General features: G+C 37.1%; 1 protein-coding gene and 1 pseudogene across 1 annotated transcript in view; both read right to left on the reverse strand.

The window, feature by feature from the left end:
* The window catches only part of GPC5 (glypican 5), a 1003796-nt gene that overhangs the window by 476474 nt on the left and 501389 nt on the right, over nucleotides 1-25933 (reverse strand). The window lies entirely within an intron of this gene.
* LOC130019556 (uncharacterized) lies at nucleotides 7351-7501 on the reverse strand (annotated as a pseudogene).

Genomic DNA, 25933 nt, shown 5'->3' on the forward strand with positions numbered 1-25933 from the left:
ATAGCTGGAGATTAACAGATCTCTATGCTCTTAGATGACAAAACAATTTTTTTCTGGGGGCGAGAAAGTCAGGTTTTTTCCCGAGAATGTAAATACATTACAAAATATTCAAATCAAATTATGAATCAACTTGATTCTTATTAATCACTTAATCACTTAACTTCCCGTTAGTCGTCGATTTGCTCGAGCGGGCGCCAGTAACGTCTCCATTTGTCCCTGTCGCGTGCTAGTGTAGCCCAATGGCATCTCTTCGCTCCGGGAACATGGAGGGCCTCAAACCGATCATTCATGACCTTGACAAAGAAGTCTGACCATCTGGTAGGTGGGCGGCCACGCGGTCTCTTGACATCCCGTGGAATCCAATCAGTAACAGCTCTAGTCCAACGGTCGTCTTTAAATCTCATTACGTGACCAGCCCATCTGATTTTCGACACCTTGGCAAATGAGACAGCGTCCCTGATCCTTGATCGTCGACGGATGTCAGAACTCCGGATTCGTTCTCTCATTTGAGTGAAACGTGATATTCCAAGCATAGCTCTTTCTATTCTTCTTTGGGAGACCTGAATGGCGTTCTCATCTTGTTTGCGTAGGGCCCAGGTCTCTGAGGCATATGTTAATGCAGGAAGAACAGTGGAATCAAAGAGATGTGCCCGGAGCCGGAGGTTCTTCGTCCTCTTAGCTATTTCTTCGACGTTCTTGAAGGCGTTCCAAGCCGCTCTCTTCCTCCTGCGCAGCTCGGGTGCCAGGTCATTTGTCATGTTGACCTCTCGACCTAGGTACACATAGCTGTTGCATTCGGAGATGGTCGTTCCATTGAGAGCGAATGGGGCGTCAGGAACAAGGCTATTTCTCATAAACATTGTCTTCGTAAGATTCAGCTGTAGTCCTACCTTTCCACACTCACGGTCAAAGTCGGCCAGCATTTGTGCCGCTTGGCTGATGTTTGGTGTTATTAACATTGATAAAAATACACCCACCACAAAAATAAATATTTTCTTCTGTAATTCAGAATTTCACCACAGAGAAAATTTAGTCATTTTAGCAAATGCACTGAAAAACAAAATACCCACAAACAAAAGAGTAAGATTGAACCATTATCTAGCAATACATACAAAAATCAGTTTCAATAGACTAACGACAAAATGAAAAACCAGAAACCATTCAACTGCTATAAAGAAACAGCTGAAAAGTCTTTGGCAAAGACTTCCTAAGTATGATGCAAAAAAGCAGAGGCTACTTACACACACACACACACACACACACACACACACACACCACACACATGCACATGTGCACGCACACACACACACATACACACACACACACAAAAACACGTGTGCACACATACATACACACACAGGAGTGCCTCAAAAATGATAAAGAGTAAAGCAAGAGATTCCTTCCACATAGTAAAGTAAATATTTAACAAAATATGCAGACAAACTCTAATAGGAAAAAAGTATTTTCAAAGTACATATTTCATAAAGGGTTAATATTCAAAATATTTAAAAATAAAGGCAATAAAAAAAGTTCCTAAGTCTGTATTTTTTTAAAATGCTAAAAAACCTAACGAAACACTATGTACAATTAAATTTAAGTATACAAGAAATTTACATTTAAAATCTAAAACTGAAAGATTCTAGAAAAAATATAAGACAATATCTTATCATAGGGGAGTAAGTATTTTCAGATATAACATCAACTGCCATAAATGTAAAAGAGGAAAATTAATAATAGAATTTCTTCTGAACAGAAAAAGAAAGTTTTCAAATATTCTGTCAGAAAATAAAAGGGAAAGCCATGGTTTGGAGTAACATATTTGGTATATGCACTGTTCAACACTGTCCTCCCCGGGGACATCAATTTGCTCAAACGGGCACCAGTAACTTCTCCATTGTGAGACTTGTTGTTACTGCTTTTGGCATATCGAACATGGCATAGGTAGCTGGCCAGGATTTGCCGTGATTTGAAAAAATTTGATATATATCTGATAAAAAGCTGATATCCTAAATATGTAAAATTCCCCTACAGTAATAATAAAAATTAAACACACAGTTGGAAATAACCCATAGATTTAAAGATACTTTTTAAAAGAATATATAGACAATCACAAAAAGTCACATGAAAATATGCCCAGGAACTTTAAATACATGTAAAACATAAGATAATAACTCAATGGACTACTCCCTTGCTCAATGGAATAAAAAAGCTAACAATAGTAATTTAATGAACATATGAAACAACACAAACTCTCATTAATTGTTTGTAAAAAATTAAAACAGCATACATATACATATTTTCTATACCTCTTCTAATATTCTGCAGTTAAATGTCTAAATATCTTACTCTAAATTATTACACAAGAATAATATTAAAATGCCTCCAAAAGACTTTTTTGACATTACAGGTAATAAGATGTTGACAGAAAAAAAAACTAATGTTCACATATTGTAAAGTGGAAAAATAAAGTCTAGTATACTCATAGCATGTAACACTACTTAGTTATAAAAATAATCATCTATTAATATATAAAACAGTAATATGTCTCAAAATATGTGTAGAATATAGAAAGCCAGAAACAACAAATGCCAAGAACACACTAAATAACATAAGGAGACAGAATTCAGATATGTGTTGCCTATGGATGTAGGACATGATTGAAAAGGAACAGAGGAAACTTTCTGGCTATTGAAGTATTCTGTAATTTTATTATATTTTGGCTAGATAGTCATATCGATATGCTAAAATCCACCAGAATAGCATGTGTGTCATACATGCATTTCAACAAATTTATATTTTCTCTCTATAAGAGAATATTTACAAGCAAAAATGTTCAAATCTTATTTTTTCTTTCCTTATATTATAATAGTGAAAGGGCCTCTGGTGGTATTGATCAACAATTCGATTCTCTATGTTAATAATGAACTCTTACTATTTTTCTTATTCATATATGCAATTTAGTGTATTTCATTTCATCATAGAAAGTACTATAGTACAAAGTTAGTACTTAGACACCTGTAATTAATTTTTAAGAAGTCTATTATATAAGAATTTTTAAAAGTTTAACTGATTTTATATGCATATTTGAAACAGAGTTTCAAATATGTGATGATTAGTTGGAAAAGTACACATTTTACAAGTCCTTTTAAGGAATATTAAACAAGATTGCATTGTATAGATATAAGCCTCTACTGTTAAGGGCTAAAGTCAATGAAGTTTAAACATGAATATTTTTCTTTTTTTCTCATGGCAACTAGAGGTTACTCAGAAAAACATGTTAAAACTCACTTTACAGAAGATATAATCTGTCAACATAGTATTAGTTGTTTTTCTTATTTTTTTCATATTATTTTCTAAAACAACCTTTGGGTTTAAAAATAGTACTACAGTGCTTCTCAAACAGCTACATTAAATATTCCGATCTAATTATAATTTCCACGTACATGATTTCAACTTAATGCATTTCTTCACATTTCTAGGTAATATTAATTGTTAAAACCTAAAAGAGGATAAAAATTAATGTGTGCTAGCTTTTCAAAGTATTGAAATCTCTTTTTAATCATTGTATTTAGTCTTAAAAGTACTTCAATTTTTAGCAAATTTTTTAAAATAAGTCAATAAATGGGTTTGAATTTAGCATATTTTAAAAGGGAGTAGGAGTTGAAATACCCCCCATCCTTTTCTAAAATGAATTCAATTCTTATTACAAATTGATGTGAAAATACTTGATTTTGTGTTTTTTTGAGTATAATTTTCAGTAGATTTATTTGTTCTTAAAAAGTTAAATATATTGCTGATTCAACAAATCAAAGAATAATTTAACTATTCATAGAATAATTCAAGTTGGCCATAATATAAATCTTTTTAAATGTTTTCCTACTTGATACAGAATACTAGTACCCATTCTTGGCTAAGACCATGAGGGACTTGGACAGCAACAGAAGTGCATAAATAAACCTTTAACAGCAGAGATTTCAAAAAAAAAGAACCATGGTGAAACTGGAAGACTTAGGAAAGTTATTTATATTACTCAGAGGAATACAAATCAATATAAGTTCATGGCTGAAAGGTTCTCATTGATTGGAACATACTGGTAGCACAGTCATTTCAAAACCCAATGTAGGGTCTGCCAACCACACCACAATTTCTGATTATATCCAACAAAATGCTATGACCTCAAAACAGTTATGTCTAGTAGAAATTTCTTGAATGACTTTATTTTTTATACTAACATGACTAAGCTGAAATCCAGACACCTGAAATATGGTTTCAAAGGATTACAAAATATGTTTAAGTTAATCACTCCAAAGTTAACTTCACAAAGATTGGAAAATATGTTTAAATGTGTTGTAAAACATTAAAAGATCCCTGATTATCTTCCTACATATTTCTCTAACTTCCCATGAATGCCATTTTCCATAAATACTCCTAATTCGTTGCTAATAATTTGGTCAAATCCAACCAAATGTAGTTGCAACTCTCAATGCTAAAAAATCTGAACAGGTCTCAGTTATCAGAGCACTGAGTTAGTTTTCTAAGAGCTTCTTTTATTTCTATGTTGTTTTAAAAATGATCGTTCTGTATTGTTGATCCATGTGTCAGACAAATCAACCATGACATTTTAACAGAAAAAAAAATAAATAAAAACTTCTCCAAGAAGAAAAATCTCACCCACATTAAACCTTTCATATGGAGGAAAGAAATCCTGAAAGGGTAAATTGAGGAATTTGAAACTGGATATCAAAATTTATCTAATTTCTAACACTTCTCAAATAAACAATTAACATTATTTTCATTATTTTTAAAACATATTTCATTAATTAGCCATTCAAGACACTGCTTACTAAAGAAACACTTGTATTGCATTAATTACTTCAACTTTAAACAAGGGGGTATAATAAATTTTAATGTTAATGATAACTAACCTATATAGATAAGTAATATGAATAAATCACTATTCTGGGATGGAAACCACCACAACACACATCAGTTTTCTATTGTTCTAAAACATAAAGTAGGTTTTCCTAGAGTAATTTCCCAGTAAATTTTGATGAAGTCAAATATAAAAATGATACTGTCCAAATGTTTATCTCATAGAAGCATTTTAAGTTCTCTGATTTAGGTTGTTTCTCATATCTTAAGTATTTTTAAAAATTTCTCTTAATCAGAATAATACTCTTTACACATTTAATTCATCAGGCCTCACCCAAACTCTACTACATTGACAGATGAAGAACATATAATGTGGAGCTAATATGTGCATTCATAGTACCTTATGCATTCTTCATTATTCTATCACTTCATGATTCTAAATTCGTTTATTTATACCTTCAGAATACATAATAGTTTACAATCTTTGGACTGAATAACTTCTTCAATATATCAAAGCATTATTAGCCATTCATTAAACTGCAACTAATTAACAAGAGTAAAACTTTAAAAGCCTACACATTTTTAGGAGAAACAGAAAGTGTATATGTTCATGTAGATTTATTACTGAACACCATCTAAAATAGGGTACAGGTTTTCTATATATCTAAAGATATATCTAACAAATTGAGCCTTAGCAGTCAAAAAGGAAACTAAACATACTGAAATTCTTGTGAGGATAGATAAATGAAAAAATGTTAAAAGAAAAGAGGATCAATTCTATAAAATGGGGATGAGAAAACTTTTACTCCTTTACTGTAAAACCCTGCTCCTGTAAGAGAACAATGCAGAGTCTCCTGCATTTGCGCCTGGCTGTCCTCACTGCGGCCTCTTGGAGGAGGGTGGGTTGAGTTTCCTTCCCGCCCCGAGCAGAGCCCCGACACCTGAAGACCTCCAGTTCCAGCCACAGCCATGCTTAAGACCACTCTCCACATGTTTGGACGAGCCTCACGCATGAAGGAACTGGCCGAGGAACCCAGGTGTGCAGGACCCGGGGCGTAGATCTCCAAGTCTGCTCGGATTGGGACTGGGGCCTCCTCCACCCAGATCCCCCATCTTCCAGTATGTAGGCATTACATCTGCCAACTGCCCCAGCCTCGTGTAATCCCATGAACATCCAAGACCCAGAGACTATAAAACCCTGCTCCCGGACATCTTATCATCGAGTTCTTACTCTGGAGAACCTGGCAGGCTACCAAAAGTATCCTGCCCACATGGCAGAGGCTGGCAAACTCCCCGTGGCATATCCAATATGCCAAAAACCAGTAACAATGATGGGTCTCATTCTCCTGACCCTGAAAGAGCCTCAAATGTGGCACATTTTAAAATCTCAGAGCTAGGATGAAGGAGACATTGCTGGGGCCTGCTCGAGGCAATCGATGAACAACAGGAAAACAGTGATAGAGTGATACCAAAAGATGAAAAACTATAATCTAGAGACAAAGCTAAAATTGAAATCTAATAAAATGGGGACTATCAGACCATTTTGCAACTACTGTAGAAACCATGCCACGTAACACAATTAGATATTATAGAGAACAAGCTAATCAACCTTAACACTATGAGCATTAGGGCCTGGACATTTCTTTATTGTTAAAACCAGAAATTTTTCCAGACACTGAAGAATGTCACTCAATAGGGAAAAACTGCCCTGGCTACTCTATGGAGAGCAGATTTGACTGAAGTATATAAGACAGAGATGCAGTGAGATGTGTAGTTAATTATGACTACTTATATTGCATTGGTAACCTTTACATAATATAAATGCCAGCAAAATAGTGCTCTGGCATACAAACACATACTGAGCTGTAAAACCTCAATAATACGATAAAGGATTCACTATAAAGAATACGTAATTAGGTGCCCAGTTTGGTATACCGAAAGATGACTCATCTTTATCCCTTGGGCATCCTCCTTTACGCTTCATCTCTCACTTTCCTCATCTGTAAATTGAAGGTATAAATAATGTGCAGATTTAGTACCTTTCAGCTAATGGCCTCTGCTCTTCGTATATTTCAGAATCAAATAAATAGCAACCACTTCCTTTGAAACATTCATGAGACAGATTTTAAATAAAAAAACCCTACATGTCATGTGAATTTTAGAACTGACCTTCCATTAAAATATATTAATCTTAATAGTGGAAGATGCGTGCATTTCTATTAGAAGCAAATATTCCATCTATTTTAAGTAAGGCAGAAATTGTCACATTGTCTTATAGCCAGTTTGTATTTTATGTTAGAAGACAGTTGGGAGGTACGTTGGTAGTGTTCTAGACACAAACTCTCCAGGCTGAGTTAATAATAATTCAAATTATATATAGAAATTTTAAATATTTTAATAAGTTTGAACAAAAGCAGCATTAAATTTGACTAGATAAGAAACACCCAGTGATAATAATAATTATTATTATTTTACAGGGGAGAGCACAAATGACTCTCACAAATTCTGCAGTCAAGTTTCCCACATTTGGGGAAATTGCAGGGGCCAGCACATCTGGAGTGCAATAGATAATCCTCATTCTGGGAAAACCACCTTCACGATGGTGACTTCCCCCCTACCACAGAATTATGCAAAGAAATGATTAAAATTTATGATTGTCTCTATTTGTTTAGAGGGAGGGTTTGGGGAGAGAATGTGGGAACACTGGTGGAGGAAAGTTGACACTGGTGGAGGAGTTGGTGTTGAATTATTCTATGCCTAAAACTCAACTATCAGTAACTTTGTAAATCACGGTTCTTTAATGAAAGCTAACTTAATTAATTAATAAATAAAGGCCTAACATACCCCCCAAAATGTATAATTGTCTTTAGAGTGATAAACCCTTTATGCTTTCTTGAAAACAGACTGCAAATATGTCAATCCTTCTTTCCAAAACAGGCTTTTCAAGAAAGACTGGACTTGCTAGCGCAGCAACTGGTTAAACAAGCTAGGAAAATAAGTCTTAAAAACACTGGTAATTCCGAGTTTAAGAACCTAAGTCATGTTATTCTAGTAAAAAGACAGATAGCAGTGTGTTGAAAGTTGCTTGGTTTTCAAAAAGGCACGTATGTGGAGAATCAACAAGAGCAAATATATTATCACAGCAAAAAAAGATCATTGTAGGTCTTCAGCTGATGGAAAAAAATATAAAAGTTACAAAAATCATAGGACAAGTCAATAGGTGTTGAACTATTCCTTCTAGTAGTGTCTGTTGTTTTTTGGACCACACCCAGCATTACTCAAGGACTGACTCCAGGCTCTGCACTCAGGGGTCACTCTTGGCAGGCAGGTGGATTGTAGTTGGGTAGGGCTATGTGGGATGCCGGGGTCAAACCCTGGTTGGCCTTATGGAAGGAAAACACTCTACTCACTGTATTATTGCTTTAGCTCCAGAACTCATTCTTTCTTATTAAAGCAAAAAATTAATTATTTTACAGAATCTCTAATGATATCTTCAAATTTAAGCAATAATAAATCCCATATAATATATATAGTTAATTAGTTCCACTTTGAAAATAAACATACTGCATAAACATATTTTCTCCAGAATATTATTTTTTTCAAGCTGCTCATCAAATAAGTATAATGCTACAAAATCTTGGAAATTTCAAAACAACTTACATTTAAGTACATACAACTCAATAGATCTATCTTCGACCATAACTTTCCAATTACTAGGTTGCTAAGGACAGAATAAGCTATTTACAATTTTGATTCCTACTTTCTGTCATTATTTGTGATGTACTGTAGCACTGTAGCACTGTCCTCCCGTTGTTCATCAATTTGCTCGAGCTGGCCCAGTAATGTCTCCATCATGAGACTTGTTGTTACTGTGTTTGGCATATCGAGTACGTCACGGGTAGCTTGCAGGCGAGATACTCTCGGTAGCTTGCTGGGCTCTCCGAGAGGGGTGGAGGAATCGTACTCGGGTTGGCCATATTGGCTGCGTGCAAGGCACCCAACACCCTACCCACTGTGCTATCGCTCCAGTCCAAGAACTTTAAATCAAAAATATTTTAACCAAGAAAGTATATAATTTGGCCCAGTTTATCTAATAAGTGATAAACATTGCTGAGAGGTCAGTCTAAGGTATCATGATTCTTTCTCTATAAAATATACAAATTTAATATATTCAAGGTAATGGTAACTTCAGGATAAAACGGGCATTCAAATAAACACTGACATTCAAATACTTGGTAACAAATCTTCTCCAATTGAGAATCATAATTCTTATATGAAACATGTAGAACAGAAAATACTCAGTCCTTTGAGCTATTTTTCCCCCACTATCCAAAGAACAATTACACAAAATGATTTGGGAGTGCAAAGAGGCTTCTTATCTACTAGTGTATGACATGTATTTTGTTCAACTTCAGTGATTATCTCCAAAGTGATAAAATTAATATAGTACCAAGCCCATATTTTTTCCTACATGTCTTTAAAGAGAAACTATTTTTTATCAAAACTAGACATATATGGTGATTAAAGAAAATTTGAAAACAAAGTGAGTTCAAATTTTTGCCATCATGTTTTCCTTTTAAAAATATATCACAAATAATAGAATGAGGTGGTTTAACGGGGAATTAAAAATAAATTAAATGAGGTCTGTAGTGATAGTACAGCGGGTAGAGCGTATGCCTTGCACGTGGCTGACCCGGGTTTGATTCCCAGCATCCCATATGGTCCCCCAAGGACCGCCAGGAGTAATTTCTGAGTGCAGAGCCAGTAATAACCCCTGTGCATCACCAGTTATGACCCAAAAAGCAAAAATAAATAAAAATAAAAATTAATTAATTAAATGAATAAATTAAAGTATAAAAAGAATTTTTTTGAGGGGAGGCATATGCAGCAGTGCTCAGGGCATACTCTTGATTCAGTACTCAGGAATCATTCGTGGTGGGGCTTGATGGTGCAGGGTACTGGGGACTGAACACAGGTCAACCATATGCAAGGCAAGCATCCTACCTGCTGTAGGTTGGGGCTCTCTAAACCAAAGGAAAATATTTTACCTTAAACTATTTTTCCAAGCTTCCTATTTTTGACCCATGATATTTAATAAAATATGCTTTACCATGGATTATGCTCTTATTATTCTTTTGATGTCACTAGCATTTTTCCACATTGCAATTTGTAACTGGAGCAGAAGTCTTACATTTATTTTTGAAGGATATCACTTATCAACTCTAAGTAGTAAATCAGGAATATAATTGTCAACAGCCAAGAGAAATAGAACTATACCTAATTGTATGGTATTTATCTTTAATTGTATTATGGCATACTCACAAAAAGTCAAAGGTCAATTTTGATTCAAGTGTGGATGTAAGTGCTCATCCCGATAAGTATTGTATGCACAGAAATATATACAATATATTTGTATTTCTTTGTATTGATCCTGCTTGAATGTCACCAGGATCAATTTGTTTGAGATAACTAATTCTAACGATGCTATTTTGAACTGTCAATCATATTTGTTTATCCATTTATTCTGCACAAACATATTGTGAAACATATATCTCTGCTATGAATTTGCACTTCAGTAATTTCTATAATTTATGGGGTAAGTATGCATTTTCTCAATTAACATTGTCCATTTTCTTGAAACACTTTTTATTCCATATATTTGAGAGACTCACCTTACCCTAGCATGATTTCTAAAAAATTTTTATTTGAGATGAGCATTTGAGATGAAACTCACCAGACTGATGAAATGAAAAGGGGGAGTAGTATTTGAAAGGGAAATTGCTCATTACACTTGCAGAGGCATCCAAGTATTTAGAAATTTTACTTAGATCTCTCCATCTTTTTTCTAGTAAAGGACTGTATGGGAATTATGCCAAAGCAAGCAAACGCTCCTCTGAGCATACTTGCTGCACCAACTGGAACACACGATTACTGGAACTTCATAATCAATTTACAAGTTTACTTTGAGTTCAAGAAACACGAATTTAACAACATTTTAATTATTAAAAGATCAAAAGTTGTAATACAAATGTTCATGTTCAACTCAAAATTGGGAGATGGGCAAAACAAGCATTTAACACATTATAAAAAACAGCCAATGGCTGCTATTTTTCTTTTCTCAAAATGAAATTTGCAATAATAAGATTACAATTTGATTTTAATGGCTTGGAATGCCTTCAAGAGTCTCAAAGAAACAGCTAAGAGGATGAAGAACGTCTAGCTCCAGGCGCATCTCTTCAATTCCACTGTTCTTCCTGTATTAACATATGCCTCAGACACCTGGACCCTATAAAAACAGGATGGTGATACTATTTGGGTGTCCCAAAGAGGAATCGAAAGAGCTCTGCTTAAAGTATCAGACTTCACTCAAGTGAGAGAAAGAATCCAGAGTTCTGACCTCCATCGACAATCAAGAATCAGGGACACTGTCTTGTTTGCCAATGCATTGAAAATCAGATGGACTGGACACATAATGCGATTTGGAGACAACTGCTGGACTAGAGCCATTACAGACTGGGTTCTATGGAACGTCAAAAGATCGTGTGGTCGCCCACCTACAAAATGGTCAGACTTTTTCGTCATGACCCTTAACGATTGGTTTGAGACTCTTTGTGTTCCTAGAGTGAGAAGATGCCATTGGACTACACTGGCATGCGACTGGGATGTATGGAGATGTTACCGGTGCCCATTCAGCAAATCGATGATTAATGTGATGTCAAGTGATCAAGTGAGTCTTCCTTTATCAGACAATAGGGAAAGATAATAGTGTAAAAAGAGATGATTATGTTGATGAAAATGATGAGGAGTAAATTCCCAGTTGAAATAAATTCATATTCCAACAAACTCAGCATAACTTTGAAACTACCCTAACTTAGAATACATAACTGGCATGTCCATAGCCCTGAGTTCCAGTCTTGATCCATACACTCCCCCCATATCTTCATATCCATGCCCATCGAATTTCATTAGTTTGGCCTTAGTGACCCCCTAAGCACAACCAGGGCTGTCCTGGTGTTCTTGAAGCACTGGAAGCCCACAGAAGTTGATCTCTAATGAACAGGGGATAGGATCTATTAAAAAATACGAAATCTACATATTATACATAATTTAACAAACATCAGAACTTAGTCTTGTCTTCCTTAAACATTCTCAGAACACTTGCATTGGAAAAGAACCATCAAGACAAAACCTATTTTATAATAAACTGTTGAATTATATATAATTTCTTGAATACTGTATTGAAAGTGTAAAATAGTCTGTCATATTTTGGATGCTTATTTTCAAGATTATGTCGATGTCTTAAGCAAAAACTCAGTGCTACTTCCCAGCATCAAAAGAGGGTAATCTGTGGAGTTCATGACCAATTCAATCAGCCTAATTAGTGGCTGAATAAATAGTACTACTTCTACATTAAAAAAAGAGGGTATTCTTACTGCACACTGCTAGTCCAGCAAAAGATAAAAAATCAAAGCATAGTTTTAACTTTTGCACCATTGTAAAGAAAAAAATGATTCACAAGCTAAATTGTTACAATTTGGGTATGATCTGAATATTAATCACGATTTTATTCTAGTCATGATCTAATAATCCCCTCTGAGGAAGATACTATTGTTTCCATTTTACTGATGAGAAAACAGAATCTTAGAGATTTAAAGAATCCTCTCAAATCATGCATCTAGTAAGAATGGCATGTCATTGGTTTCTTGAAATATTATTAGAAAATACAGAAAAAAACACTAAAACATATTAATGGGATTTACTTTTGAATTGATAAGCCTTATACTCTATGAGGAATACTCTTTGTCCTGAAGTCTTGCATGTAGAATGAGGTTTTAGATGAGTAAAGAGCCTTGTCTATGTCTTCTTTGTTAAGGTAAAATCTTCACTTTTACATATTTTTCATTTGTAAAATTAATGCGATTTATGAAAAACATTAAATGTATTAGCACAAAATTACTCATTTATTTTTAATTTATATCCTTTTTTAAAAAATGGTAGCTTTTGGAGAAAGTCATTTTAACACTTAAACACTGATCTGTTATTTTGTGAAACTCCAGGAATTCTATCTACCCACCAATATATATGTAGGTGTCACCAACTCTAATACAATAAAGAAAAAAGAGAAGACATCTATCCTACATATTAGATAACAAAGAAACATGGTGCAGGACCAACAAATGACCAATGTTATCAGAACTAAAGATTTTATCTACAGAACTGAGCAAGCATGGGGGGTAGGTGGGAGGGGGTCTCTAGGACAATGACGGAGGGAAATGGTTTTCTGTTGATGATGTGCTGTTGGAATGATGTATCCATGAAAATTATGTGACAATATTGTAAATTCTGCTACCTAAATAAAATAGTTTTTAAAAAATTGAGCTAGACATTCAATTAAGTGACTTAAAAAATTAAACTTACTAATTTTCAGTTTAACAATATCTGAGATAACTGTCAAATGCAGTTTAAGAATCCACTACATAAAAAGCTTCACTCTATTTAAAATAAATAAGAAGGGGTGCTGGAGGAATAGCACAGCAGGTATGGTGTTTGCCTTACACACAGCCAACCCGGGTTCTATTCCCACCATCCCATACAGTCCCGCGAGCACCACCAGGAGTAACTCCTGAGTTCATGAGCCAGCAGTAACCCTCGTGCATCTCTGGGTGTGACCCAGAAAGCAAAAATAAATAAATAAATGAATAATATAAAATAAATTTTTAAAAATTCACAAATATTAAACATTAAATATGTAAATACATTATAAATATAGACCCAAGAGACTATTTTACATGCATTGTTTTATATGAATGTCCACTTAATGTTAAATTAATAGAGTCACCCTAAAATAATGCTACTGTCCTTCATACATGAGTAAATTCCATGTTCTTCATATCTTTTCTCTTGAGAAAAATTTTTATTTTTGGATATTAGAGGCAGGAGTTTTCAAAAAAGTATACTTATTTTGGGTGGGAGGGTCAGCTAAAGCTATTATAAAAATTCATATACTAAGGTGTATTCTAAAGGAAAAGTGAATACCCCACCTTTTTTAGACATTGTGAGCCACTTAACGTCACAATTGATAACCTGAAATTAGTCAGTCTGAGATCATTTACACTATTTTACTATAGAAATTGGTAAGGGACTTTAGACAGATCTTTCACATTTCCCTCAGAAAAACAGTCAATAAAATTTGACCATCACACCACATTTTAAAATCCATGCTTTCTTTTAACATATAATAAACAAAACTAAATAAAACTCCATCAAAAGTTTTCATATTAGCAATGTCTTCTATTGACAAGTCTTTCATCTACTAAAGGTACTTCATCCTAGGCTGATTCCTTGCTTTCAACTTTGGTTACAATTCAGTTTTTGTTCTTATAGAAACCACATTAATTTCTTCATAACATTTTCTAGGTCTCAAAGGGTAATGAGTTATCTGAAATCTTAAATTAAAATACAGACCAGCCCTAATTGCCTTTCCTGCCATATTATCTGCTTGGACAGACTCCTTAGACCAGGGCTGCTTAAACATTTTCCAGTCACGACCCCTATCACAACCCCAATTCACCAGAGAAGTGCAACATGCGTGAGCATGGCCAGAAACACTCAGATTTATCATGTGTTCAATTTTGAATTAATTCTTGGAAGATGTGCAGTCACAAACCTTTTACTTATGTCATTTTTAAAAAAAAATTTGTAGTCCCTGTATTCAGTTCCTTAACCCCATGGTTCATTGTATCCACAACTGAAGATTACAGCCTTAAATTACAGCAATCTGGTGTAGGTAAATACACCAGATTGACATAAACACAGAGCTCCTAAAGATCAGAGAAGACTGTACTCCCTGGGCCATATTCACTCACCAGAACAGAGGGTGAGAGCTTCACCCTCCAGTGACCAGGCTGATGGATGCTCATGGTTTTCAACTACATCTGTCCTTTTCCAGAGAAATGCCTTTAGCTGAAGGAACTCACTGCCCTGTAGGTTTACGTTCACAATCACTTTTTTTAATTGAATCACTGTGAGAAAGGGTTACAAAGCTTTCATTATTGAGTTTCAGTCATACAATGATAGAACGCTCATCCTTCCACCAGTGTACATTTTCCACCACCAATGTCCCAAGCATCCCTCCTACCAACCCCACCCCCATCCCACACCCTGCCTCTATAGCAGACAATTTCCTTCTTTTCCTCTACTCTAAGGCCTTGTGGTTTGCAATACAGATACTGAGAGGCCATCATGTTTGGTTTTTATCTACTTTCAACACACATCTCTCATCTTGAGTGATCTGGATACTCCAGGGTTTTCCCATAAAAAAATAGCTGGTGACTATAGGGCTACCATTGCTCAGGCCGTTTGCTCTAGAAATGAATCTGATGTGATTCTCACTCTAGAGACCTCTACAACAGAGACTGAAGTTTGACTCCTGAATTGAGCCTCCCCTTTTCAAAATTCCTGATAGCATCAGAAGTATCCTCAAAGGGTATGTCCTCAATAAATCACAGCACTCATCTTTCAGCGTGTATTGAACACACAGAGCAGTCTGGATTAGACACAAACACTAAACTGCCACTCACAAAATGACTCAGGTTATGTCAAGCCAGACTCTCTCAGAAGGTTTACCACCTCAATTTTTTTTTGAAGATATCATGGGAGAAAGCATGTTTTGAACTTCAGAAGTTGTTTTTAAAATGACAGAGCAGGCAAAACAGATTGTCAGACAGAAAGATGGACGTTACTGAGGTTGATGCAACAAAAAGAACAGATAGTTAAAGGACAGGGGAGATGAGAAAAACAAACAGGAGAAGAAAAGGTGGATGAGAGGTAACTAGGTAAAGGACTTGGATACATGGGTGGTCTAGAGCTGTAGTTGTAAGGATATAGCTAAGCCACAGAACTATCAATACGAGATGCATGGACCCAAACCATGTGGATTAAGTTTTAAAAATGTGACTGTGAAGTAAGCATGCTGGGGGATAGAAGGGAATCTGGGGATAATGGTGGAGGGAAGTTGACACTGAAAGATGACTGGTGTTGGAATTTGCATGTATAAAATTATACTAGGTAAAGTAGTGCCTAAATTTAAAAAAGTTTGAAAAAATAAAAGAAAGGATACCTAATGAAAAAGATACAAAATACCTGTGCAAAATAAGAATACTTGGGCTAGAGCAATAGCGGAATGGGTAGAGCATTTGCCTTGCATGTGGCTGGTCCTAGTTCATTCCTGGGCCTCCCATATGGTATACTGAGCACTCTCAGGAGTAACTGCTGAGTGCAGAGCCAGGAATATTCCCTGAGCACCACTGGGTGTTGCCCCAAAACAAGTAAAATAAAATATCTTCAATAAAGAAATAAGAGCACTACTGCCTCAGGAAATATAATAATGAGCTTCGCCATGACCAGCTCACGCAATCCCCAGCAGCTCTCAGCACAGTGTATGACTGTGAGTCACCTTCTCTCTCTCTCCACCGTTGCCTAACATAACTCTGAAGCTTCAAACTGTGGCCTTACCACTTTTTCAATAAATTCTTTACAAATAAATTGAACCTTTTATTATTTCTAACTGACTGTTTTACTTATGTAATGTGGCTGCTTCCTTTTTAGGCTTTCATAAGAACCTGCAATTAGCTTCTGTGTGAACCTTACAGCCTCCCTGGGTCTAATTGAAGGAGCCGAGACATATCTTCACTCCGTTGCTGCAAACTCATGCCCTTGACCCCAGAAATCAGAGAGAAGTGTGCAAGGCTTAGCTGAAAGCGTGAATATGGATACTACACAACGATAAGATGAGATCATGCAGTCTGCTGTGACTTGGATGGATCTGGAGGGATCATGTTAAGTGAAACAAGTCAGAGGAAAATGAAATGCCAGAAGAACATTTGGTCTTTAGAGGAAGAAGGCAAGGAATGGAAGGCATCAGGTGATGAGAAGCCCATGGCCCTGGATTATGAAACTGAGAATGCCAAAACAGAGAGGTGTTGTAGGGGATAATAGTAAGGTAGACTGGATGGAACAAAAAAAAATGGTGGTAAGAGGGTCTTGGACACTTTGGTATGGGAAGGTGATATGATGATCATGTGCATGAAAAACTGCACACATTAACACTATTATAAACATGAGATCTAAAAGATCTTGCTGAGGGAGTGTGAATGGGATTGGGGAATAGGATGGAATGCAGGACTGTAAGACATTGGTGGAGAGATAGTAACATTCTGGTGGTAGATTTGGTGTTAGATCATTGTATGTCTGAAAGCTTATTGTTCTTGTTGCTATTATTGTTTGATTTTTGAACCACACTCGGCTGCTTACTCCTGGCTCTGGGCTCATGAGTATACCCCTCCTGACAGTGTTTGGGGAATCATGTGTAGTGCTGATAATAAAATGCAAGTTAGCTGCATAGAAGGCAAGTGTCCTACCCATTGTGCCCTCTCCAGTCCCCAAAACTACTATTAACAGTTTGGTGAATCTATATGTCTAAATTAAAATTGGAAAAACATTAAGTTGCCAATGTGGGTAGACTCATATCTTTACTGCTCTGCTTCCAAACAACTGTGATTTCAAGCAAATAGCTCAAGACACATAATGCCTCATCTCAAGGACACCAAAAATACTAATCTATTTTCCAAACTCAGCATCGTCTTATCAATCTTCATCCTTCCAAGACTATATAAATACCTAAACTGTTGCCTTGCATAAACTGTGAATTCTCCAAATATTCACTTGATCACTTGACTTCCTGTTAATCATCAATTTGCTCAAGCGAGCACCAGTAACGTCTCCATTTGTCCCTGTCGCATGCTAGTGTAGCCCAATGTCATCTATTCGTTCTAGGAACACAGAGAGCCTCAAATCGATTGTTCAGAGTCTTGATGAAGAAGTCTGAGCATCTTGTAGGTGGGAGGCCACTTGGTCTTTTGATGTCCCTTGGAATCCAGTTGGTAACAGCTCTAGTCTAGCGGTTGTCTCCAAATCTCATTACGTGTCCAGTCCATCTGATTTTCGATGCATTGGCAAACAAGAGGGTGTCCCTGATTCTTGATCATTGACAGAGGTCAGAACTCCAGATTCTTTCTCTCATTTGAGTGAAACGTGATACTCCAAGCATAGCTCTTTCCATTCCTCTTTGGGAGACTTGAATAGCATTCTCATCCTGTTTTTGTAGGACCCAGGACTCTAATGCATATGTTAATGCAGGAAGAACGGTGGAATGGAAGAGATGTACCCGGAGCAGGAGGTTCTTAGTCCTCCTAGCTACTTCTTCTATGCTCTTGAAGGCGTTCCAAATTACTTTCTTCCTCCTGCACAACTCAGGTGCCAGGTCATTCGTCATGTTGACTACTTGACCTAGGTACACATAACTGTTGCATTCAGAGATGGTCATTCCATTGAGAGAAAATGGAATGTCAGGAACGAGACTTTCTCATAAACATTGTCTTCGTGAGATTCAGCTGGAGTCTGACCTTTCCACATTCACAGTCGAAGTTGGCCAGCATTTGTGCTGCTTGGATAATGTTTGTGTTATTAGAATGATGCCATCAGCAAAGTGGAGGTGGTGTAGTTGCCGACTGTCTATCTTCACTCCCATTCTTTCCCATTCCAGTTGTCGCATGATGTTCTCGAGGGTGGCACTAAGGAGTTTTAGTGAAATGGTATCAAACCCCTCTCTGAACATATATGATCACTTCTGTGTAGAATAGTGAGATCCTGGTAGTGAATTCATAATACAACTCACAGAGAATCCTGATGTATTGAGTTTGAATGCCCTGATTGGCTAGGGCTTCAATGACCGCTTCTGTCTCAACAGAATCAAAGGCCTTCTGTAAATCAATGAACGTTAGAAAGAGTAGCATCTTGAACTCCCAAAAAACCTCAATGAGCTTGGTTAACATGTGGATATGGTTGATCGTGCTGAATCCTTTTAGGAAACCAGCTTGCTCACATAGTTGTCCTTCATATCGTGTTCTGCCAATCCTATTCAGGACGACTCAAGTGAACAGTTTGTAGATGACAGACAATAGGCAGATTGGGCGATAAGCTGCCATTGTCATGGATGTCTCCCTTCTTGTACAGTAGTAAGTCCTCCTGGTTTTCCATTGAGATGGAACCTTGCATTCAAACAGGTAGCACGTGAAGAGCCGAGCCAGCATATTGATGAGTACTGACGATAGGATCTTCAGGTATTCAGGTTTGACTTTGTCTGGGCCGGGTGCTGTTCATTTCTTTACTGACGAAATGGCATGTTGGATTTTGGAAGGGAGAACGTTAAAAACGACATATCCATCCTGCAGAATTTAGTATGTGGGCAGGTGGATGTGCTTATCAAAGAGATATGAGTAGAAGTCATGGATAATCTTCTCCATTGCCCTTCTGGAAGATGTGATAGATCCATCAGGACATCGGAGGGCAGTCATCTTGGTCTTGTAGTTGGCGAAGGACAGGCGGGCGTTACAAATGCTTTTCCAAGCTTCTGCCGCACCTACGAGCACTTCTGCTCTTCTCTCTTTGAAGTCTTCCTTGATCGCATCTCTACACTGCTTTGCAAGCTCGGATGTTCGCCTGTGGTTGCCTGAGGCATGTGCCAAACCACGTTGGCGAATAAGCTTAAGAGTTTTCTAAGACGGGCATTTTTTTGTGGCTATCTCTCTTGGTTTTCCTCGCACAATCATGGAGGTTCTGAACCAGTCAATCGTATTCCTCGTCAATGTTTTCAACGACAGCATCTTCCCAGGTTGCAGTGATAGCCCCAGTAATTACAATGGGTCTCATATCCCTGACCCTGAAGGAGTCACCAATACAGCAGCCTTGAGAAGGATGAGGAAGGAGAGGCTGAAAAAATCTCAAGGCCGAACTGCCAAAATGAAGAAAGACAAAAATGATTGTCTCTAATTTCAATGCACATATGCTGGCTTCAGATGTATCCATCGAGGACCTGATGGTACAAGCGCAAAAGATCAAGTATGACATCACTGGTCTGACTGAGACAAGAAGACATCAATCACATTACGCTGTTTTTGACACTGGGGAAGAACTGTTCCTTAGAACATGTGATAAAAGAAGTGTTCAGAGGCGTTGGTGTCCTTGTCAACATGAACTTGGCCATGAGCATTGATTCATTCAAATGCCTAACAACCCGAATCAGATGATTACACTTGAATAGATGTGGCTCACTGCCAACAGTTTCTATCTTCGTTGTCTACGCACCAACATCCAATTATGATCAAGGAGAAATTGAGAAGTTCCACATGGAGCTGGAGAAGTTCTATAAAGAAGACCACACCTTCTACAAGATCATTGTTGATGATTTTAATGCCAAGATAGGACCAAGAAGATCAGCTGAAGAACTCCACATCGGGACCCATGGCCTAGAATGGAATGAACAGGGTGAAAGACTGTCTGAGTTCACCATGTAGACTAAGACCATCCATGGTAACTCACAGTTCCAGAAGACCAAATCTAAACGTTGGACATGGGAGTCTCCCAGTGGACGGTTCCACAATGAAACAGACCACATCATATTCAATCGACAGTTTTGCCTGACCGATGTTGCTGTTGTCCCAAAATTCCAAACAGGATTGGACCACCGTCTCCTTCGTGCAAAAATATACTTCACAGAGCAGGAAGAAAGGACTTCAAAGTTTAAGAAGAGAACTCCCAACCACCAACTGGGAGCTCCAAATATTTAAAAATATTAAAGAATTTTAAAAAATCATCTTAAAGTTCTCTTTCAGTATGTCTCTTTTGGCATTCGCAGCCACGCAAATTTTTTTCTTTTTCTTTTCTTTTTTTAATTTATTGAATCACTGTGAGATAGTTACAAGTTTTCAAGTTTGCCTTATAATCACACATCTTATAATCTGGTTCTCCCACTTGGAGAACCCAGCAAGCTACCAAGAGTATACTGACTGCATGGCAAAGCCTCGCAAGCCCCCCGTGGCATATTCAATATGCCAAAAACAGTAACAAATGGGTCTCATTTCCTTGACCCTGAAGGAGCCTCCAATGCAGCACCATTGGGAAGAATGAGTAAAGAGAGGCTTCTAAAATTTCAGGGCTAGAATGAATGGAGATGTTACTGGCATCTACTGGAGCAAATTGATGAACAATTGTATGACAGTGATAGTGATACAGTGCTGTCTCTTTCATTGTATCAAATAATTTGCTTTAAGAATCTATTCCAATCTCTTATCTCTTACATCCATAAGAATGAAATGCACATAGATATGAAAAGTCTCAAATAGGTATTAATACCTCCTGCCTAACATGGAGTTTTCCAGAACATTGACTACCTTCCTATGGTCCTTGAAGGCATCATGACTCCAGAAATCACAAATGCATGTGATTATGGTATTTATTTATTACAAATCCTTACAGTCTCCCTTAATTCCAATGTAAGTAGTCACCAATTTATAGCAATAGGGACTTAATTTAAATTTTGTAACTTTTCCCTCCTTTCAATTAGCATCACATCCAGAATATTTCTGATACTTTCAAATCTATCTACCTACAATTTGTTGGACCAGCCAATTATGCTTCCTATTGTCACTCAAGTTGTTTTCCTAAGAGTGTGTTATGATTCTGTCACTCCCGTCAATTGAAGAACTATGAGGATCTCTACATTTTTCATTTGTTTATTTGGGCTCACTCTGGTTCTGCACTAAGGATCATTTCTGGTAAGCCCAGGGACCAGAGGTGATGCCAGAGTTTCAACCCAGGTTGGACACATGCAAAGCCTTACCCATTATAATATTTCTCTGGCTCCTATACATTTGTATGTATGTATGTATGTATGTATGTATGTATGTATGCACCTATGTATTGGGGGAGGCATACCACACACAGCTAGGTTCAGAGCTTACTCCTGGTACCTGTTTTCAAGGATCACTCCTGACAATTCTTGGTGGACCATCTGCAGTGCCAGGCGTCAATCAAGGTAGTCTATCTCTCTGCCTCAAACTTTTCATTTCTTTAAGAAATTTCCGGATTGTTTAGAATAACACCCAGAGACCATTATAAATCAAAAACTGTCATATTTTTGTACCATTTTCTGCTTACTTTCCTCATAAAAGCTATTGTCCACCAAGACCAGTCTATTTGCTCTTCATAATGTGCATCACCATTTACACAGTTCATTGACCTTCCCTGTCTCCTCTTCCCGCATCATTTGTGCCTACTCATGCCCTGGCCTATGTGATTTGTTATATAGCACTGTAGCACTGTGGTCCCATTGTTCATCGATTTGCTCGAGCAGGCACCAGTAACATCTCCATTGTGAGACCTGTTGTTACTGTTTTGGCATATCAAATATGCCATGGGGAGCTTGCCCGGCTCTACCATGCGAACGGGATACTCTCAGTAGCTTGATGGGCTCTCTGAAAGAGATAGAGGATTCTAACCCAGGTCTTTCTTGTGCAAGGCAAGCACAAGGAAGCTATAGCTAAGCTGTGCTATAGTTCCAGTCCAACTCCTTACATACCTGAATCTAATGGCTCACCTTTTTAGCAATGTTTCAACCAATTCATTCTTCCACCTCTCAGGATCCTATAACGTATTATATATTTCCATTCTTAAATTTAATTAAGCTGGCATGAAATAAATTATAGTTTTGTGTGTATTTGCCTTTCCTAGGATGTTGACTATAAATATAATAAGCATGAGGATCAATAATCATTATTTTAAATGCTGTTTTGTTCCTTAATATATTTCAGGGCTTTTCACGAAGCAGATACTCCATAAAAACTTGAGAAATAATTCTAATGCTATAAGCTACTAGTCAATTCAAATAATTATGTGAGCAGAATTATGCTTACTATACACTCTCATAAATGCTTTTTGAAAATATGCAAGGGAAAAGACCAACAATCTGTCAAAAGTGAAACAGTCATTAAAATACTGTCGAACAAAATAATACACTCAGTAGTAGAAAAGCTTTATTTGACAAAACATGATGTAACTCACTGCATCACTGTATCACTGTCATACCATTGTTCTTTGATTTACTCGAGTGGGTGCCAGTAATATCTCTAATACTCCCAGCCGGAGGTTTTAGCAGCCTCTCCTTACTCATGTGTTCCAATGATTGGAGGCTCTTTCAGGGTCAGGGGAATGAGACCTGTTAATGTTACCTTTTTTGGCACATTGAATATGATACAGGGAGTTTGCCAGGCTCTGCCCATGCAGGCAGGATACTCTTGGTAGCTCTCCAGGCTCTCCAAGCGTTCGCCTTACAAGCGGCCAACATGGCCAACCCGAGTTTGATTCCTCCGCCCCTCTCGGAGAGCCCGGCAAGCTACCAAGAGTATTCGATATGCCAGACACAGTAACAACAAAGTCTCCAATGGAGACGTTACTGGGCCCGCTCGAGCAAATCAATGAACAACGGGAGGGCCTAGACGGAAATGTGGAAATATATATACATATATATATATATATATATTTCCCTCTATGATTTTGTTGCCTACTGTCCAAACCCCATCAAGTATGCTGTGGTAATTATGGAAAATGGTTAGGAAGTGTCTTATGATATGTCGTGCAGCTGCGAAGTGGCCACGTGGTCCAGAAAGTGGCCTGGAGTGTGGCAGTGTTTTGGTAATGGAGGTCGGCTGCCGAGGCAAGGTCCCTTGGGGCGTGGAGGGCTCTCACCCACCCCACTCTGGGCACCCCAACTGAAAACAGCCTGATCCGGAGTCTGATGTAACTCATACTATGCTAATTTAGTTTCAAACCAGGTTCTTAGGGGATGCCATTTATACTGATCACAAATTAACAAGCATCCTAAAAGAATAACTCTTTTTTTCCCATTTTATTTAAACATTGTGGTTTACAAAGTTGTTCATGATGATTTGTTATGGGCATTCAATATTTTAACACCAACCCCACCTCCACTGTCTCCTTCCCTCCACCATTGTCTCCGTTTTCCCAACTGCCCTTCAAGTCCATTCCCATTGTATGCCACAATCATTTATTTCATATTGCTTGTTACCACTAAATGGCTAATGAAATGATAAAAAAAAAAGGTCAGTAAAAGGAAATTTGTGAAAATTATTGTATCTCACCAAGGCCATGAATATTAAGACCTTGTCTAAGGATTTACTAAACTGTTGTTGCAAGTTAAGTCTTCTGGGTCAATGTTTTTGTTAGTAAAGAGTAGTTAGCTTCTATGTTCCATTTCCATCCAATCTGGCGTGCTGGGATATTACTATTGTAGAGCTTGGAGAAAATCCAGAATATTTAACTAGGAAGTGCATCCGGAAGCATGGAGGCAGTAGTTGGGTTTGACTGCGGCTGCTGAGGCATCGGTAGGACAGGAAATTGGCCCTTTATCCCCCTCCAGAAATCGCTCTGGAGGTCTCTGCTGAAACTAAATATCCAAGAAACATTTGTGGCTAGTTGATCTCTTTTGATATTTATTTATATGTCTCTGGAACAGAGCCCATAGATGAACTTACATGGTGGTGACGGTAAGATGTGGATGTCAATAATTCAAATTTTCTTTCTTTCTTTCTTTCTTTCTTTCTTTCTTTCTTTCTTTCTTTTTCTTTTCTTTTCTTTCTTTTTTTTTTTTGCTTTATCATCACACCAGAGATGCTCAGAGGTTGCTCCTGGCTCTGCACTCAGGAATTACTCCTGGCAGTGCTTGGGAACCATATGGGATGCTGGGGATTGGGCTCAGGTCGGCTGCATGCAACATAAATGCCCTATCCACTGTACTATCACTCCGGCCTCAATAATTCAAATTTTCAAGATAAAATCTCATCATATTTAACACTCATCTCTGATTATATTTTGTAAATTTTTCAGCAATATGCATTAGCACACAACAGGGACAAATGGTGATGTTACTGGTGCCTGCTCCAGCAAATTGATGATCAATGGAATTACAGTGATACAGTAATGCATAAAATTTAAATATAGACCACAGTTGAAAATAGTAAATGAACACAATTAAGTCTGCTGCATAGTTCTTCACAGTTCTTTAAAGACCAGCATTTCTTTATAGTTACTTAAAACCAGTATTTACTATGCGTGGCAATATAATTCAATCCGCGGTCATCATAAACATTTAAGGAAAAGTAAAATATTTTTTAAATAATAGTCTTGGAAATTTAGTTATTCCTTCTACTTTTTATTTTGCCATTACTTTATGCCATCAAATGATGAATTAATTCCATATTTCTAAATATATACACTTTCTTTTCTCAAAACATAAATATTCTAAATGGTGAAGAAAATCCATTTTGAATCTCAGAATATAATCACACTCTATGAAGTGTTCAGATACATGGAACCTAACTAAAAGTAAAAAAAATAATAAGTCAGAATTCCTGTACTAAGTATAGAATCAAAAAGTGAGAGTCCTTCAAAGTGGTTGATCTTCCTGAGCAAAAAAAAAAAAAATGAAAATCAGTTCTAATATTGAACTTGGGTAAAATTATTTAAATAACAGACACAACATCTACTAGAGCATATTACTTTGGAAAAAAGATGATGAGGGGACTAGAGGGGCACTCCGTTAACCCAGCACCCCATGTGACCCTTGAGCACTGGCAGGAGTGATCTTTGAGCTCAGAGTCAGGACTAAGCCTTGAGCACTGCCTGGTGTGCTTCCATCTTAAGAAAAAAGATTATCTTTTTTAATGTAAAATCCTGGGGAAGCACTCACTTAAAACATAACCATTCAATTTTCTATGTCAACCCCAAAAGCTGTCTTCGCAGGCATAAGGTGCATTTCTTTATCTAGCACTCCTGCTATTGCCAGCCCCTTTCTCACTCCACATTCTGTAAGACGTGCTCAGATTCACTTCCCATTCAATTTATGACATGATGCATTGAATGCTACAGCCTGCTTGAGGATTTCTTAATATTTTCCAGCCCTGCAGTAGAAATCCATTTTCCGATAAGAAATGTAGTGATGACCCCACCAGTTAAGTATCCTAATTCATCTGTCTCTGTGAGAAAGCTCTTTCCTCCAGGCACCTTCAGAATTCATCTATGGATTGTTTCTGTAAGTATTAGTGGCTACTGAGAGATTAACATTCATATTTCTCTAAAAATAAAATAT

The sequence above is a fragment of the Sorex fumeus genome, unplaced genomic scaffold (genome assembly GCF_029834395.1).
Source record: "Sorex fumeus unplaced genomic scaffold, SorFum_2.1 ptg000008l, whole genome shotgun sequence".
NCBI lineage: Eukaryota > Metazoa > Chordata > Mammalia > Eulipotyphla > Soricidae > Sorex > Sorex fumeus.